Source organism: Ovis canadensis, chromosome 1 (assembly GCF_042477335.2).
Source record: "Ovis canadensis isolate MfBH-ARS-UI-01 breed Bighorn chromosome 1, ARS-UI_OviCan_v2, whole genome shotgun sequence".
Taxonomy (NCBI): Eukaryota; Metazoa; Chordata; class Mammalia; order Artiodactyla; family Bovidae; genus Ovis; species Ovis canadensis.
Genome location: NC_091245.1, coordinates 74,146,490 through 74,165,871, shown reverse-complemented (window position 1 = coordinate 74,165,871; position 19,382 = coordinate 74,146,490). Strand labels below are relative to the sequence as shown.

The 19,382-nt window shown below is 37.0% G+C and overlaps 1 pseudogene; it reads right to left on the bottom strand.

Moving 5' to 3' along the window:
- Positions 1 to 241: 241 nt before the first annotated feature.
- On the bottom strand, positions 242 to 2,409 carry LOC138434551 (bifunctional 3'-phosphoadenosine 5'-phosphosulfate synthase 1 pseudogene; annotated as a pseudogene).
- Positions 2,410 to 19,382: the final 16,973 nt, after the last annotated feature.

Below are 19,382 nucleotides of genomic sequence, written 5' to 3'. Positions count from 1 at the left end.
TTTGGAGCCCCAAAAAAGAAAGTCTGACACTGCTTCCACTGTTTCCCCATCTATTTGCCATGAAGTGATGGGACCAGATGCCATGATCTTCATTTTCTGAATGTTGAGCTTTAAGCCAACTTTTTCACTCTCCACTTTCACTTTCATCAAGAAGCTTTTTAGTTCCTCTTCACTTTCTGCCGTAAGGGTGGTGTCATCTGCATATCTGAAGTTATTGATATTTCTCCCAGCAATCTTGATTCTACACTGCAGAATAGAATCTGCAGTGCTATTGGACCACATCTGGTCCAGCATGCTTGATAGAAGATGGTCACCACTGCTGTTTCGGAATTCATGACTTTTTCCTCCAGCAGTTCAGTTTGCTGCTTCATGTGCCACATCAAAGGAACATTATTATCTTTTTGTCCAGTCACCAACAGGGTGAAGAAGAAAGACAGGGAACCTGTAGGCCCTCTCTAGAATTTGCTTTTGAGTATCCCACATTAAAAGAGCATGTCCATTCTACACTAGGTTTTGTAATTAAATACAAATACAGCATTAGCATTCATGTCTTTAAACATCTGCTTTAGCTCAGTAAGAGTGAAATACTGACAAAGATCATTCATTCCAATAAATTTGATCAAAGACTTGAAAGTCTCCTATCAGCCAATCTCCTTTCTGTAAAACAGTCTTGATGTAGGGGTGGTCCTGAATGCTGTTCCTTCCTGTCTAACACGGTGCTCTTTCTTCCTGTGTTAAAAAAAAAAAAAAAAAAAAGCTCAGTATTGTAAAGAAGAGCCAAACAGTGACCCTTTTACATCAGGGAAAATGCTGTCCAGCATTTATCTTTTTGAGTAGCCTGTCAGAACTACAGGCACTGACAAATTAAAATGACACCCCCATCCAGAAGACAGTCAAAATGAAGGTATTGCAAATTCTGCCTCTCTCTCATAAAACCATTCAATGGGCTGGGCAAAACTTCTGCCAAAACCTGTAGGTCACTGCATATCCACTTTATTAATTTTTAATGCTATAATTTTTCTCCATCTGTTTTTGCCAAATGAAGTTTATTTTCTGGCACACACAGGATGTCACAGGTACAACACCCTGTTCCCAGAGAAGTTCCATAACTCTTACTGCATACAGTCATTTCTATCACAAGTATATTTTCAGCATCAGTTCAGGGGTCTTTGGTTTTTTATATTCAGAACTGATTCAAATGAAATCTTTAATTCTCTAGCCTGTGGTTTTTGTTAGAGTCCTTTAATAGCTCTGTTCACAAACATACAGGGAAGCATCAACAAATACTTCAAAAAAAAGAGGCAAACACACCCTGAGGAATTTGCCATGCAATATGGTGATCTTGAAAAAGAACACTTTCCCTGGTGGCTCAGATTGTAAAGCATCTGCCTACAATGCGGGAGACCCAGGTTCAATCCCTGGGTCCGGATGATCCCCTGGAGAAGGAAATGGCAACCCACTCCAGTACTCTTGCCTGGAAAATTCCATAGACAGAGGAGCCTGGTAGGCTACAGTCCATAGGGTTACAAAGAATCAGACACGACTGAGCAACTGCACTTTCTTTCTTTCTAGCCAGGGTGTGGCCCACCTGTTTCTTGTTGGTGGAAATGGTGGCAGCTGCCTCCAGCTAGTCTGTGGTGGCCCAGATCGACTGGTTAGAAGGGAACCCCAGCAGCCAGCACCAAGCAGCCTTAGGAGTCCAGGGGCCCTGCAGCTGAGAGGGTCCTCACTTCCCTGGTGATTTTCCCAGGGCAGGACCCAGGACAAGATGCTCCCTCCAGCCAAAAATCCACCTTTGGATTCTGACCTTGACAGCTCAAGCCAACACAGGACGCCCCTACCGAGGTTGACTTCCCTGGTGGCTAAGGCAGTAAAGCATCTGCCTACAATGCAGGAGACCAGGGTTCAGTCCCTGGGTTGGGAAGATCTCCTGGAGAAGGAAATGGCAACCCACTCCAGTATTCTTGCCTGGAAAATCCCATGGATGGAGAGCCTGGTAGACTACAGTACATGGGTCACAAAGAGTTGGACACGACTGAGCGACTTCACTTGTGATGATCTTGAGTATTGTTGCTGTTGTTGTTCAGTTGCTAAGTTGTGTCTGACTCTTTGCTATCTCATGGACTGTAGCTCACCAGGTTCCCCTGTCCCACTATCTCTTGAAGTCAGCCCAAATCCATGTCCATTGAGTTGGTAGTGCTATATAACCATCTAATCCGCCGCCACCCCCTTCTTTTGCCTTCAGTCTTTCCCAGCATCAGGGTCTTTCCAGGGAGTCAGCTCTTGGCATCAGGTGGTCCAAGTACTGGAGCTTCAGCTTCAGCATCAGTCCTTCCAGTGAATGTTCAGGGTTGATTTCCTTTAGGATTGGCTTACTTGATGTTCTTCTTGTCCAAGGGACTCTGGCATCCTCTCGAGCACTACAATTGGAAAGCATCAATTCTTCAGCGCTTAGCCTTCCGTATGGTCCAACTGTCACATTGATACATGGCTACCGGAAAACCATAGCTTTGACAATACAGATCTTTGTTGGCAAAGTGATGTCTCTACTTTTTAATATACTGTCTAGGTTTGTCATAGCTTTCCTTCCAAGGGGACTGCAGTGATTCACCATCTGCAGTGATTTTGGAGCCCAAGATCTCGAGTATAAGGTAGTATAAAATCTCTGATGCACACTAAGCCAGCACCTGTGAACAGCTTAGTAACTTCTGCAACTCATCAAAATTCCCATCTCTGTTCAAGACTAAAGCCAAGGTTTTTATTGAGAGCTTGATGAATTTTGTCAGCATCCAAAGTGTAGCGTGGTATCCTGGCAAGCCAAGTACTCCTCCAAAACCTTGCTCACTGTGGTCTTTCCTGCTCCAGATAAGCTTGTCAGTGAAACTCTGCAACCACAAAAGCTTCCTCTGGTTTCTACCACCTGGCCCTTGTTTCTGTCAACTAGTGAACTTGATAGGTGCCTTTATTTGCCATCTGCCTCTCCCAGTTCTTCATGTGATTGCTCAATATGGCTTTCTTATATAAGTTCCCAAGGTAGGGAGGTTCTCCATGGCTGTAGAGGGTACACAGGGTGCCAGGGTTCTCAGCCCCTGGACTGTAGAAGGATGAGGGGAGGTCTGTGGGGGCAGGGCAGAGCCAGAGAGTATGCTCTGACTTATGCACTTTGTGCTCTAGATTCTGGTTGTGGGACCTGTTGGCTGCACTTCTGATGTGGATCAGGGAAGTATATGGGACATGGGACTTTTCTTCTGATATCTTTGACTGATTTTGGTATCTGGGTAACACTGACTCAATAGAATGAGTTCCTTCTCCCTCTGTTTTTTGGAAAAGTTTGTGAAGGGTTGCTATTAATTCCTTTAAATGTTTGATAAAATTCACCTGTCATGTTATCAAATTCTGAGCTTTGCTTTGTGGGAAGTCTTTAAATTACTATTTCATTCTTTTTGTTATAGGTCTACTCAAATTTTCTATTTTGTTTCTTGAGTCAGTTTTGGTAACTTGTATTTCTAGGAATTTGGTCATTTCCTCTAAATTATCTAATTTGTTGGCATGCAATTGTTTACAGTATTTCCATGTGATACTTTTATTTTTGCAAGTTTGGTAACAGTTGCTGCTACTGCTAAGTTGCTTCAGTCGTGTCCGACTCTGTGCGACCCCATAGACGGCAGCCCACCAGGCTCCCCTGTCCCTGGGATTCTCCTGGCAAGAACACTGGAGTGGGTTGCCATTTACTACCTTTTAATTACTATCCCAAAAAGGTAATCATTATCATGCCTTGTATGGTAAACACTTCCTTAAACTTGTATTCTTAAACACTATAGTTTTAAGTGTCTTCTGAATTTCACACGAATGAAATCATACAGAACATGTTCTTGGCTTCTGTTGCTCAATTTTATGTTTGTAAATTTATCCATGTACTTACAATTTGTTAATCTCATTGCTGTGTACTATTCCATTAAATGAATACAGACACACCTTGTTTCACTGCATTACAGTTTTTAGATATTAATGGTCTGTGACAACCCTGTGTCTAGCAAGTCTATGGGTGTTGTTTTTCCAAAAGCATTTGCTCACTTCATGTCTCTGTCACATTTTGGTAATTCTCACAATATTTCAAATCCTCCGGCAAAAATATTTTCAACTTGCTGAAGGCTCATGATGGTTTTCATGTTTTAGCAATAAGTCATTTTTAAATTAAGGTCTCTCTCTCTCTCTCTCTCTATATATATATATATATATATATATATATATATATATATATATATATATATATATATATATTTTTTTTTTTTTTAGACAGATGCTATCATATGCTCAATAGACTATGCACGTGTACATGCCAAATCACTTCAGTCGTGTCCAACTCTTTGCGACGCTATGGACTGTAACCCACCAGGCTCCTCTCTCCGTGGGATTTCCCAGGCAAAAGCACTGGAGCAGGTTGCCAGTCCCTTCTCCAGGGGATCTTCCCAACCCAGGGACTGACCCAAGCCTCTTACATCTCCTGCACTGGCAAGTGGGTTCTTTACCACTATCGCCACCTAGGAAGCCCCATGTTTACACTATCCTATAGTCTGTTAGGGCTTCCCAGGTGGTGCTATTGGTGAAGAACCCACTTGCCAATGCAAGAGACATAAGAGACATGGGTTCAATTCCTGGAGAAGAGAATGGCAACCCACTCCAGTATTCTTGCCTGGGAAATCTCATGGGCACAAGAGCCTGGCAGGCTACAGTCTATGGGGTCTCAAAGAATCAGACACGACTGAGTACATACACACCTTACACATGATATGCTGTACATATCAAGTGATTTTGAGTCACTTAATAAGCAATTGCACTATGTATTAATCCCTTTAGTATTTCTTTTTCTTTTCACTGCAATAAAAACAGTATTCCATTATTCTCTGTCATATAGATTCAATGCTGTTACCTCTAGGAGGTCAAAGTGTGACACAGGAGATATTGATCTAGTGAAAATAGATAAGAGGCATATAGTTATTTAGCAACAACTCACCCAAGAGCTATGGATGATACACAAAGCTAAGATATACAGGCCATTAATATATAGATATGTACTATGTAGAAAACTCACTAGCTCTACTTTCTGTGTCAGGAAATGTATAATTTTCCTTACTATAACCTCATTACATGAATTAGAGTATATGAGGGCAATTACCACACCTTTGATATTTCTATTTATCTCCATGATATATGTATGTGGTAATGTCCTTTGGTATTTTTATCAGGTGTTTGGATGCAGCTGGGTTCAAATGAACAAATGAAAAATTCTGAATAAGTTATTTTAAATATCACTGTTGTAAATATATATGTATATATGTACATACATATATTATACTATATACATATATAGTCATACATATAGTCTCATACATATAATGCTACTCATACATTTAAAAAATTGGTTGCTAAAAATTTTATGAAGTAGTATAAAATATCAACAAATAAAATATTAGTAAATAAATGCAGACAATATCAAAATAAAATAATATTAGATATAAACAAATCTTAATTCCAAAGGCCATCTTCATATTGTCTCAAGATTTAGCTGCTTAATTTTAGTAGTTCTATGTTTTTATGAGCTCAAATTGTTAGTACTTATACATGACAATAAAAATAGTGATTTCATTCATAGATATAAACTGGATCATTCATCTATCCGTTTTGAAATTATTCAGGCCTAATATATTCATAGCAACAATATATTAGGTACTTAATCAGGGAAGACAAGAGTTGGATTTACTAAAAGGATACAAATAAAAGTCTCACTCTGAAAAATTATAACAAATTCAACATTGATTAAACATTAAGACAAATGCAAGGTAATATGAGAAGTAATAAGACACACACACACAAATCCATTAACAACAATAATCATTGAATAGGGACTTTTTATCTCAGGAACTCTAGATGTTTCATCTGTATCATCTCTAATCCTCAGACAGACACTCTAAGGTAAGTGTTCTTTCAATTTCAGTTACAAGGAAATGAAGTAACTAACACAGTGTTACACAGGATTACTGATTCTGGACTTACTCTCTAATCACCCAAGCTTCAAAGTCTGCAGAGGTCTTCCCTGGGTGATGCTGCCTACCTAGTGCAAGGCGACAAACACATCAGTAACAACAACACAACTAAGACGGGAATGGATCACTTTCCAGAAGTCGATTTAGGATTAAGTTGTTCTTTGTTTCTAAGATGAGAGTTGCCTTTCTGGAAGAGGTAGTATTTGAACTGCACTTTATTTTTATTTTTTTATTTTTTTTATTTTTTTAGTTTTTTATTTTTTAAATTTTAAAATCTTTAATTCTTACATGCATTCCCAAACATGAACCCCCCTCCCACCTCCCTCCCCATAACATCTTTCTGGGTCATCCCCATGCACCAGCCCCAAGCATGCTGCATCCTGTGTCAGACATAGACTGGCGATTCAATTCACATGATAGTATACATGTTAGAATACCATTCTCCCAAATCATCCCACCCTCTCCCTCTCCCTCTGAGTCCAAAAGTCTGTTATACAAAGACAGTTTTGAATGTGGAATGGAGTTGATGAAGGAAGACATTCCCAGAACAGGTCATAAAGACACTAAGCAATGTGAGAAATGGGATGTTACAGGCCAGGACCTGTCATAGTGTCCGTATCCAGATGGTTGAATCAAAAATGGAGAGGAACGTGGAGCAAGTAAGGATAGACAGAGTGTGGAAGAACTTCTAGAGTATATGTCCTGGAAATGAGGGAGTCTGGGGTGGGGTAGGGAGAGGAGGGGATCATGGCTATAGAGCAAGTATGTGAGGCCTAGAGTCAGGAACCAAGAATCAGTAATGGAGGACTGTCCTGGGCCAAAATCAGGGATGTTAATGCAAGTCACTGAGTTTTCACAGGAAATCATGAATTAAGTATAAACAAGAATCATAAAGGGAAGAAAAGAATAGAACTAATATTTATTCAATATCATCAATCTTAAGCATTATATTAAGAGATAATAAAGCATTATAACACAATTGTCACATTATTTACTCCTTGCAACAAAACTTCAACCTATATATTATTATTCAAAAATGAAGGAAATCAACCTCAGAATGCTTAAGGAACTTGCAAATATGGATATGTCTAGTGCTGACTGAGGTCAGGGTAGGTATTCAAGTCTGTATGCTTATAATGTCCATATTTTTCCCCAAATACCAAATGTGTATTTAGCATGGAATACTGGCAAGGGACTTTCTGAGCAGGGAATAAAAAATATGTCAGTTCCTGCCCTTAGAGGATATGCGCACCAGTCATACAACTCAACAAAAAGATGCCAAAAGCTTACTTTTGTATTTCTCTATCAAGAACTGAGTCACAACCTTTGTCCTTGAGTAAGAGACTGCTGACAAATATTGACTTGATCCAGTCATTCAAGTATTCCTACACAAAAGATTTCCTTTTACACACATATTCTTTAAGATGTAGTTGCATCCATTTTGGTAGATGGCTTTATTTTCCTCTTTGTAACTTCAGTGTAATCTCGTCTGGGGAGGTGATCAGTTTCTGCTCTGTGACGTTGTTCCAGAGGCCTCTCCCTACATCTCACTGCCCCACTATCTCCCAGCATTTAGTAATAGGCCTGGGTGGGGAAGATCCCTTGGACTGGGAAATGGTAACCTACTCCAGTAATCTTGCCTGGAGAATACAACAGAGAGAGGAGTCTGGCGGATTGCAGTCCATGGGGTCATAGAGATTTGGACACGACTGAGTGACTAAGACACGTACTTGACTCCCATGTTATTTTCATTACTCTGTCTTTGGGTGTTATGTTTTTCACTGCAGTCCATTGAGTGAGCAGCATAACTGGATCCCTGCTAAAATGTTCAGTAGAAGAAACAGCTCAAAATCAACAGCAAATATAGTGTCACCACATTTGGAGTAAGATTGTTGTTCACAGAACTGAAAGAAAGTAGAATGATTCTAATACATCATAAAATAAATGAAGTAACTCATCAGTGTAACTCTATGTGAGTTATATTTCCACTAAAGCACATGTCATATAGATATACTTCTAAAATAAAAAGGGGAAAGTGTAAAGTAAATTGCTTACATGTGATACTTTGATACAATAGAAGTAAGTCATGTCTCTTTGTGGTATGGTGAATGATCTGTAAAACTTCACAATTTTACTTCAAACACAAATTCCTTTTACTTTCATGTCTATGCATTCATTTTAGAAAATGTCATTAATTCTGTATTCATAAATTTTGAGTGTTTGTCATATTAACATAAAATTATTGAATTTTAAAACCATCTCCAATCACATGAAGAAAACAAACTTGAAACCCTTGTAGTGTGATAGCAATGTTTTGCCAAAATTTGTTGGATCCTAGACTATTGGGAATTAAACAAAAACAATAATTTCAATTTTCTCCTGTATGGAATTAACTTTAAAATAAAACATAAGCTTCCTTCTCTTTACTTGGCAACAGTTGTCACATCTTAAGACTCTTTCTACTCAGCATTGACTTGCAGCTTCACTTTACTACTCAAGGGGGTTACGTTTCATAAGCTCACTGTGCAAAGTCTTCAAAATGTTTACACTTCTGATTTACATTCATGCCTGAACAGACACACATATAATATACTCATTCAGAAGTGGTTCAGTTCAAAAAAAGTGGTCAGAGAAAATTGTTACTGAGCCACAAATCCATTACCTTATTTTCCATTATTTTGTTTAACCCCTACTGTTATCTTTTCCTGTCTATAATCCTCTTTCTTTCCCTTTAGCACCAAACTTCTTGAAGTGATGTTCATACTTGCTATGCTCACATTTTCAGTCTAGTTAGCTGTTGTGCCTTAGGACCCAGATCACCTTTAATTTTCTCAAACCATGTGACAACTTTTTCCTCAAACCTTTGGGTTTATTTAACACTTTAAAGTAACATTCTCTAGTGAAACCCCACACTCTAATTTTCTATGTTAGCACTTTCTCAGAGTTTGCTATTGCCTCTGGCTTCTTAGTCTTGTTTCAGTCTCCACTTTGACTATGTGTCCTGTAAAATGTTGACATTCTCAAGACCTGTAATAGCCTTCTGCTATCTTCTGTATGTGATTCCTGCATGAGCTCACTCTTACTCCCATATTCAGTCACAGGCATTCAGTCACAATTTACATGTCACAGACCCAAATGAATATCCCTATGCCCGGGTCGCTCGGCTGAGACATACAGCCACATGACGCAATTGCCGTTACCTGTCTACTTAGGCACTCTGTAACAATTCCGAGGTCACCAGGACCAAAACTCACTCCAGTAACTGGTTTTCATATAATCTCCATCATTGCTAATGTACCACATCTTAGCGTAGATGACCTTGGGAAAATCATTTTTCATCTCTAAATTTCCCTGTATTTAAAATGAAAATAATAGTAACGTCAATGGATTTTTATAAGGATTCAAAGTCAGTTATTATGCAATCCACAATAATGAATGCTAACCACCCAGAAATTACAATAGAATGAAGCAAAAATAATGCTGTCCTCATTTTATAGCAGAGGAACACAAAATACAATAAGGCTAAGTAAACTGCCCAGAGTTATCTAGCCAGTTTGTGCTCAGGCAGGATTTGAATGGAATCTGGGTCCAGAGCCTGACCTCTTAATTGCTCCACTACCCTGTATGATGTTATATATAAAGAATGTAAGGTACAATCCTTAGCACTTGCTAGATGTGTCAAAATCACAGTGATGAGGAGGAAGACTTTAAATGTTCTGGAAATCTGCATTTTAAAGAGCTCTCTCGTGAATCTAATATTCAAATGGGGTTAAGAACCAACATAGTAGATTCTCAAAAATGTTTGTTCCTTTTATCCAAACGAAAATAATTGAATCAATTTGACCCTCTGAACACTTTCAGAAATGCTGTAGCCATTAAGCCTAAAGTACCTTTTAGAAGGGCTGTCTTAGAAATTCATTTTTTGAAATGACAATAGAAGAGCAATAATAAAGACACACACATACATTAAAAAAAGCCCTCAGTATTCATATAACCAGAGGCATTTAATTCACACTTTGTGTTTTCATTTGTATTGCATGATTTTATCCTTAGGAACAAGGGCTTTAAAAATATTAGACTTGTGTATAACCCAGAAAAATCACTCTCTTAAGATCATTAGACTGCTGGGCACATACTCCATCTGGCCTAAAAATGTTTCATTTTACCTTTCCCCATCTACCAAATCATGTGCTTTCTCTCCAGCTATCACTTCCTCCCATTGTTTCTCAAACAATTAGAGTAGGATATTTCACCTTTTAGCATATACATGCAAAAAATCAAAATAAACCAAGTATACACACAAGAGAAAGCAATATAGTAAAATTCTGTTCTCTTTTTCATGAGTCCTATTAGCATGTATGTGTATGTGTGTACGTTTATATATCTTATATTTACCCCAGTACACAATTTATTATCCAGATATCCCCAGATTTTTGTTGTTGTTTGTAAGTAGCAAGATATGATGCTTCCTAAAACAAACCAAAAGAGAATTCGTTGGAATAATTTGGGCTGTTTCAATGAAATAAAGAAACGTGTATATAGATGTATATTTCAAATAGAATGGGAATTGAGGATGTTATGTGTTTGACAGTTCATCAGAAAGGCACAGGCTGAACCACTGCAACTTGGTGTCATTTTGATTTGGTTTCAGTGTATCCAAAGAGAATCTTATTGGTTTACCTTAATTCTCAAGAGCCTCAGTTGAGCAGAGTATCTGTTGATATTTCTACCAAGACTGTACTGGAGGAGGAGAGGTGAATCTTCTGAAGAAAACTGGGCACACAACTAACCAAACAAAAAGAAGTTGGATAAGTTCAGTTCAGTTCAGTCGCTCAGTCATGTCCGACTCTTTGCGACCCCATGAATCGCAGCACGCCAGGCCTCCCTGTCCATCACCATCACGTCCATTGAGTCAGTGATGCTATCCAGCCATCTCATCCTCTGTCGTCCCCTTCTTCTCCTGCCCCCAATCCCTCTCAGCATCAGAGTCTTTTCCAATGAGTTAACTCTTTGCATGAGGTGGCCAAAGTACTGGAGTTTCAGCTCTAGCATCATTCCTTCCAAAGAACACCCAGGACTGATCTCCCTTAGAATGGACTGGTTGGATTCCCTTGCAGTCCAAGGGACTCTCAACAGTCTTCTCCAACACCACACTTCAAAAACATCAATTCTTTGGCGCTCAGCTTTCTTCACAGTCCAACTCTTGCATCCATACATGACCATTGGAAAAACCATAGCCTTGACTAAATGGACCTTTGTTGACAAAGTAATGTCTCTGCTTTTGAATATGCTATCTAGGTTGGTCATAGCTTTTCTTCCAAGGAGTAAACGTCTCTTAATTTCATGGCTGCAATCACCATCTGCAGTGGTTTATGGCTGCTATCACCATCTGCAGTGATTTTGCAGCCCAAAAAGATAAAGTCTGACACAAGTTGGATAAGGGATGCTCCACACTACAAATGTTCCCCCTCATTCTTATTGCTAGTTAGAAATATCACAAGTAGTGCTAATATAAAAATGTATTATATTAATTTTGTCATCTAATGTCTTCTAATTAAGTTTCTTAAGCCTTCACTGAATATTTTCAAGTAACTTTCAATGGTATGATTATTTGTTCTACTTATTGTGTCAGAAGTACCTCTAAGGTTTTCTCCTTTATAGATAATTCTATTAGTTTTCAGTGTCACTGAATGATCTCAAAACATTCTGATCACTATAGGGAAAGACTTGTTTGCTTCTCAATATCTGTTCTCTTGAACACATGATTTTCATGTCTCTTAGAAGAGTGCATTTCTTAACCCTACAGCCTGCTGTAATTTGAGACTAAGTTCTAGCTAAGGTGATGTGCTGCTTCTGGAATTTCTTTTTGATGAAAGAGATATGATCCTTCCTCTGCCCTTTGTGAGCTGAAGCCATATCTCAGAGCATGAGGTTGAGGGACTTATCTTGGGGATAAAAAAAAAGCAGAAGGACAGATAATTCTTGGACCCAGAAGACTATGGAGCTGTCATACAAGCCATGAATTAACCACAGCAGGACTTTAAAGTGACAAATACCTAACTTGTTTAAACCATCACTATTTGGGGTGTTTAGAGGGTGAGATGGCTGGATGGCATCACTGACTCGATGGACGCGAGTCTGAGTGAACTCCAGGAGTTGGTGATGGACAGGCAGGCCTGACGTGCTGTGATTCATGGGGTCGCAAAGAGTCAGACATGACCGAGCAACTGAACTGAACTGAACTGAACTATATCTTTATATCTAACCTATTTTTATATCTACATCTATATCATCTATATCTACATCGACCACTTCCCAGGTGGCTCAGCAGTAAAGAATCTGCCTGCCAATGCAAGAGTCACAGGAGATGCTGATTCGACCTCTGGGTCAGAAAGATCCCCTGGAATACGAAATGGCAACCCACTCCAATATTCTTGCCTGGAGAATCCCAGGCAATGGACAGAGTAGCCTGGCAGGCTACAGTCCATGGGGTCACAAAGAGTTGGACATAACTTACCAACTGAACAACAACAACAACCCATATATACATATTAGGTAGAACACTAAGCAAGTGACATTGATTCCAAGAACCATAACACAAAACTCAATCTACTTTCTTCATTGTCACGTGTGTTGATCTCTCTGTCAGTGTGTTTCCCACATCTGTGTGTGTGTGTCTGTGTATGACCATTTCTCTTCTCTAAGCCTTGGCAAAACTATTTTGGAATCCTTGAGGACAGATTCTAGAGGTTATGTATTAACAATTTAAAAGAGCAGTACTTTTATTGTTTAAGAATTGTATTTTAAAACACATTGTTCCTTTTATATGAAAGATCAGAGAAGGCGATGGCACCCCATTCCAGTACTCTTGCCTGGAAAATCTCATGGGCAGAGGAGCCTGGTAGGCTGCAGTCCATGGGGTCTCAAAGAGGCGGACATGACTGAGCGACTTCACTTTTACTTTTCACTTTCATGCATTGGAGAAGGAAATGGCAACCCACTCCAGTGTTCTTGCCTGGAGAATCCCAGGGACGGGGGAGCCTGGTGGGCTGCCGTCTATGGGGTCACACAGAGTTGGACACGACTGAAGTGACTTAGCAGCAGCAGCATGAAAGATCATCTGGTTGGATTTTTGTATCTGAGAAGGAAATAAAAATCTTATTTTTTGTTCAAGAGATTTTAAATCACTGAGAGAAAAATTATTCTGTATAGCAATATTGAAGGGGTCTTCAGTTTGGGTTGAGTTACAACCGTTATGTTTCATAGCACAAGTGGTTCCTAAATAAAATGCATGTGTTCCCTAGCTTAATCAGTTACCCTCTGGAGACTGAAGCAGAAATTGAATGATGGGAAGAGAATCATGAAGCTCAATATTCCTATTATGGTGACAGGGAAACTCTAAAGAGGATGAGAGTGAGTTTTAAACCCAACATATTTTGATAAAGACATGCCCTTAGACCAAGGGCTGGCAAATGATGGTTTGCTGGCCAAATCCAGCCCAAGGCCTGTTTTTGCACAGTCCATAAGCTAAAAAATGATTTTTACATTTTTAAATGGTTGAAGAGGAGAAGGAAGAGGCAGGAACAGAGAAAGAGGAGAAGAAGAAGAAAAAACCAACAGCAGCATCTCCAGGAGAGTGCTCTGTGATCTGCAATGTCTAAGATACTTATTTCTTTTTTTCTTTTTCTTTCTTTTTTTTTGATTGGAGGATAATTGCTTTACAATGTTATGTTGGCTTCTGTCGTATAATAACATGAATCAGCCATATGTATCTGTATATCCATTCCCTCTTGAGCCTCCCTCCCATGCCCCCTCCCACCCCTCTGGGTATCAGAGAGCGTTAGGCTGGGCTCCCTGTGTTGTATAGCAGCTTCCGATTAATTGTTTTACACATGATAGTAGACACATGGCAGTGCTATTCTTTCGATTCCTCCCACCCTCTCCTTCCCCCATTATGTCCACAAGACCATGCTTTACGTCAGCATCTCTATTCCTGTAAATAGGTTCATCAGTACCATTTTTCTAGAATCCATATATATGCATCAACATATGATATTTGTTTTCCTTTTTCTGACTTACTTCATTCTGTATAACTGGCTCTGGTTCATCCACCTCATCTCAACTGATTCAAATTCATTCCTTTTTACAGCTGTAAGATATTTATTTTCTGGTCTTTTATAGATAAAAGTACTGATCCCTGTCTTAGATCCAAAATCTCAACACTGTGTAATATGCTGAATTGGGGTATGGACAGTTTGTTCTTGCATACAATAGAATCAGAATGTTTGTTGAGTGAAAGAATCACTGAATGAATACTATGTTTTCAGTGGCAATAAGGACAATGGATTGCACATTATTTATTTACCAGTGGACTCTAAAATATGGAGTATAGTATAGTAAAAGCAGTCGGAGTGAGAAATAATTTGGAGTGGAGTTGTTTTATTTACCTTTAAAGCTATAGTATAGGGTTTATATAATCTCACCCAATAGCATTGTTTTACAGTCTTAATGCTGAGTATAGAAAACTTGGATCAAATCGGCATCATGTATAAATTCAAATCGGCATCAAGTAAAAATTCACTTGCCATTTTGCAGTGTCTGGTACATAGCGTTTTTAATTAACATGGTCAAATAGATAAATGAATACGTAACATTGTTATTGTAAATACTTATTTCAAGACTGCTGGTTCTCTTGTCTAGTAAAATAGTAACTTTGGCAGTGAGTCATTTTATGGCAAATATTTCCTTTCTCTCTTCATCTAAGAAATGTCTTTCTCATGTATTTTCCTCATTTCAAAAATCTATGAGAAAGAAAACATAAAAAGACATAATTGACAAGAAACAAAATTTTTTTGTGGCTGTGTGAGCTACCAAAGATGATGTAACTTAAAGGAAAAATGTCAAAAGGTGGTCAAGAGCTTAAGAAAGACCATTGGTACTGGCGTTTCTCAGAGTGATAATGAGGCATGTACTGAATTTTTGTTCTTTGGTGTGATTGTATGGTGAGTACTCCTTTTTACAGATTTGATTTTAAGAAGTAATGTGACACAATCCTCAGTCTCATGGGCAGGCTTTGTTCACAAACTTCTCATTTATGACAAACTTTAAATACTCATGATCCTCGTTCCCTTCCCAATGGTACTTTCCAATTTAATCTATACAGTAAAGGGAGGCTGTACCTTGAATGGAACTTAAATGATTTTTTCTTTTTTCTATGACCTAAGCACATCCTAAGAGAGACTTCAATCATTTTCAAGAGTTTGAGCCTAAAGGAGTGCTTTCTTCTGGGTAAGGTCAAGGCAAAGAAAAAAGAAGTAGCACAGCTCTGTGGTTCTCTGTTGTCCAGATCAAATCTTTGAACATTTTCTTCTTGTCATCAAAGGACATCTCTGAAGGGCAACATATAGAAAATAAGATCCATGAGACTTTAGCTAATGTTATGAAAAAAAAAAAAAGGATAAGGATCAAAAATTTAAAAGGGAAATCTTGGCTTAAAAAATATAGAAAATTTCTCTTTGTCTTCTGTAGCATGTGAGAAGATGTTTAATTTATTTGGTCTATGGACATCTGGGCCACACTTGTGTGATAAGAGTTTAGCATAATAGAAGCATAACTGCCTGATGCAAATTATTTAAAAGAAGACTCTAAAATAGTCAGTGGAATACAGCTCACTAAAGGAGAAATAAAACTGACTCTTCAAAAAAAAAAAAAAACTGACTTTTCAAAGAAAAATTGCAGCATTTTTTAATTTTGGAGATTTGATAAGTTGAAATCTAGATAAATAAGAACTTTCAATAAAACCACTTTAGATCATCAGTACCTAGTAATAAATAAGACAGAATGAGTATTGCTTCAGTCACTTGACGAACACTAGTTGAGCATCTCTCATTAATCAAGAACTGGGCTAACTGCTGAAATAAAGACATCACAAAAACCCAACTTCTTCTTTTAAGGAGCTAAATAGTGTTAAAATGGATATGGGAAATCTACAGATCTAGTTCTCATTTGCAAAAAATAAACTTCTTTCCCTCGCTATGGGTCTTTCAAAGCAAACTGCCATTTCATTTCATTAAATTAACCAATTTGAATATATACAGTTAATTTTATATTTGTTTATTAATGCAATGGATAGACGTGTGTGGCAGCACTCAAGGCTTGCAAATAAAGATGAAGAAGACATTTCCTCTTAGAGAATGTACAATTGTCAGGTCTATATTAATATATGCTCAAATAAGAAAATATTTAATGAAAGGTGCTATCATATTACTAGTAATATTACTAAGAATATCTAACACTTACATAATGCTTACTATGTGTTTAACATATATTATCTTATTTAATCTTTGTAACAGTACTGTGACATAAGTGCACATTTTATCTCCATCTTATTAAAGAGAAAACTGAGGAAAAATAAAATTAAATAACTTGTCCAAAGTTGTGGTTGAGTCAAATGGCTCCAGATTCTATCCTATTAATCTCTATATTCACAGGAATTTAGCGGAGCAAGAAATTATTTCTGATAAGATGATAAGAAAAAAGTTTCATGGAGGAGTTATCATTAACATATATTTATAAAAATATCTAAAATTTCATACTCCAGCTAGGAAGAACTGGTTTGTAGCAGACCACCCTCCCACTGAGAGCAAAAATAAAGCTGGATTTGACTTAAAAATTGTTGGAACACACCAGAAAGCAATCAAGGCAACAAAAACTTGGAGACCCTGGATTCCAGAGAGGAGGAAAACTAGTTAAGTGTGTTATTCTTGGCAGCTTTTCTCTTTGAGTCATTTGTTAGTGCATATGCAGTGTGGGTGGAAAGGCTCAGAAGCTAAAAGCAGACAGTTGAAAAGAGGCAGAGAATTACAGTGCCGTTTGGAGATTAAAAACTGAGTTCAAAGTCTAGCAAGATTTGACTACATCAAATCTTCTAGGTATTTAGTTAAGCCTTCTGGAGAAGTATACACTGGGAACAATAGCAAATTAGAAGACCAAGCCTAAAACCAGTTACAAGTAGCTTAATCCCTGACTGCATTAAGGAGATCAGCTTCCTTGCTAACAGGCTATCATAGAGTTACAAGAAAGAAGATTAGTGAATAAGATAGATGAATCAGTAAAAAATATTCATAAGGATTAAGAGTAAAGAAAAGAGCATAAGAGGCATCTAATACATAAAGAATTTGTATATGTGATGCATAGACTTTTAAGACAGTAAGAAAGACCTGAATAAAGGCCCCAAATTATCCAAAATTGATGAAAGATATTAAGCTACAGATTCAAGAAACATTAGAAGACAAAACAGGATGGAGACAAAGAAAATGACACCTAGGCACATTATAGTAAAATTAATATAAAATAATGACAAAGGGACAAATCTTGGAGAAAAAAAAAAGAGTAACAGTTCTACAATTCTTAACTTATTTCTTACACAAAAAAGTGGAAGCCAGAAGAAACCTATATGAAAATCATAAATGGTAAGGAAAAAAGATAGTTATCCTAAAATTCTCCTCTTAGTGGAAATATCTATCGAAAATGAAGACAAAAGAAACTGCTTTATAAAAAAAGGCAAGACAGGAAATTTTTGATGCCAGCAAAAACTCCTAAAAGGAAATATTTGTTTCAACAGAAGGAACATCACCGCATAGGGAAGAATGAAAGCAGAGAGGGGAAGGCTAACAATGTAAATGGTGAAGTTGAGAATATGTTCAAGTGATAGTGACTATAAAGATCAATAATGATGCACTGTGGTATTTAATCAAAATACATGACAAGAATAGCACAAAAATAGAAAGGGGTAATTGAAGTTAAAGTATTTTAATATCCTTGCACCATCTAGGAATGCTAATATATATAAATACACACACACACATTTATATAAGATTTAGGAATTGAAAGATTCTTAGAAGAACCACCCAAAACACAAGTATGATAAAATAAAATTTTTAAAAGTTAGTGAATGTATAACTTAAAAGGTAACAGAGGACAAAAATACAATGAAAAATACTTGATAAACCCAAAAGAAGTTAGGAAGGGAAAGAAAAGGAAAGCTAAAAGAAGTGGAGTAAATAGAATAAAATATTAAGATAGTAGTAAGTCCAAATGTATCAATACTTGATTAAATTCATAATAAGATTATTAAACTCTATAACTAATAGTCAAAGATTACCAGACAAGACAATTATATGCTGCAGGCAGGAGCGAAAATCTTAAATCTTAAATATAAGGACCCACATAAAAGTGGAAAGTTAAGTAAAATAAAAAAAGATGTAACATTCAAACAGCAACCAGCATCAATTTTATGTAACTATGCCCATATTAGATATAATAGATTTTAAGATGGGAAGCATTACTGGAGGTAAAGAGGGGCATTTAATAATGATAAAAGGGTCAATTCATCAGGAATATATAATAATTTTAAATTTGTATGTACCTAATTATATAGTTTATAGAGTAAACACTGAAAGAATTAATAAATATATAAATCCATGATCATAAGGAAAGATTTTTAATACAAAATTTCCAGGAAGCTATGGATAAAGCAGAAAAAAATCTGTAAAAGTACAGAATAATTGAAAAGAAAGATTAATCAACTTAACCCTAATTGACAATATAGAGCACTGGATCCAACTAATCAGTATACATGAGTGTACTTGAAATATTTCCCCAAATTTTCATATGGTGGACTACACATACAAAAAGCAAATCTCAGCATACTTCATATAACTGAAATAATACAGAGTATGTTCTGACTATAACAGATTTGAATTTGAAATCAGTAAATAAGAAAGTAAGTAAAAAACCTCCTAAAGTTTGAAAATGAAATAACCCATACATAAAAGAAGAATTGTTAATAAAATATTGTTAATAGAAAATGTTTTGTGTTTAAGTATAATGAAAAGAGAATATATAACATTTGTGTTATGGGACTGAATACATCTTCAGAAAAAAAAAATAGCCCTCAAAGTACATATGTGAAGAAAAAGCCTGAAAATAAATGATCTATATGTATCAATCTGAAGAAGTTAGCAAAAGAGCAGCAGCTTAAACCTAAATAAAGTACAGTGAGGGGAAATAATAAAGAACAGAGTTTAAAGAAAACACAGAATAGGTAAAAATCAGTAAAATCAAAACTAGTTATTTAAAGGACAAAAACTAGTAAACACTTAGTCAGACTAACCAAAATGAAATCCAATAGAAACAAATCACCAATATTAGCAATGACAAGTAATGACTATAATTCCCTGTGCTATGCAACTATAGTTTTGTTTCATTTACTCTTTGACCCAGCAATCCCACCTACAGAAAGTTAGTCTGAAGATGCAATCTGTAAAAAATACAAGT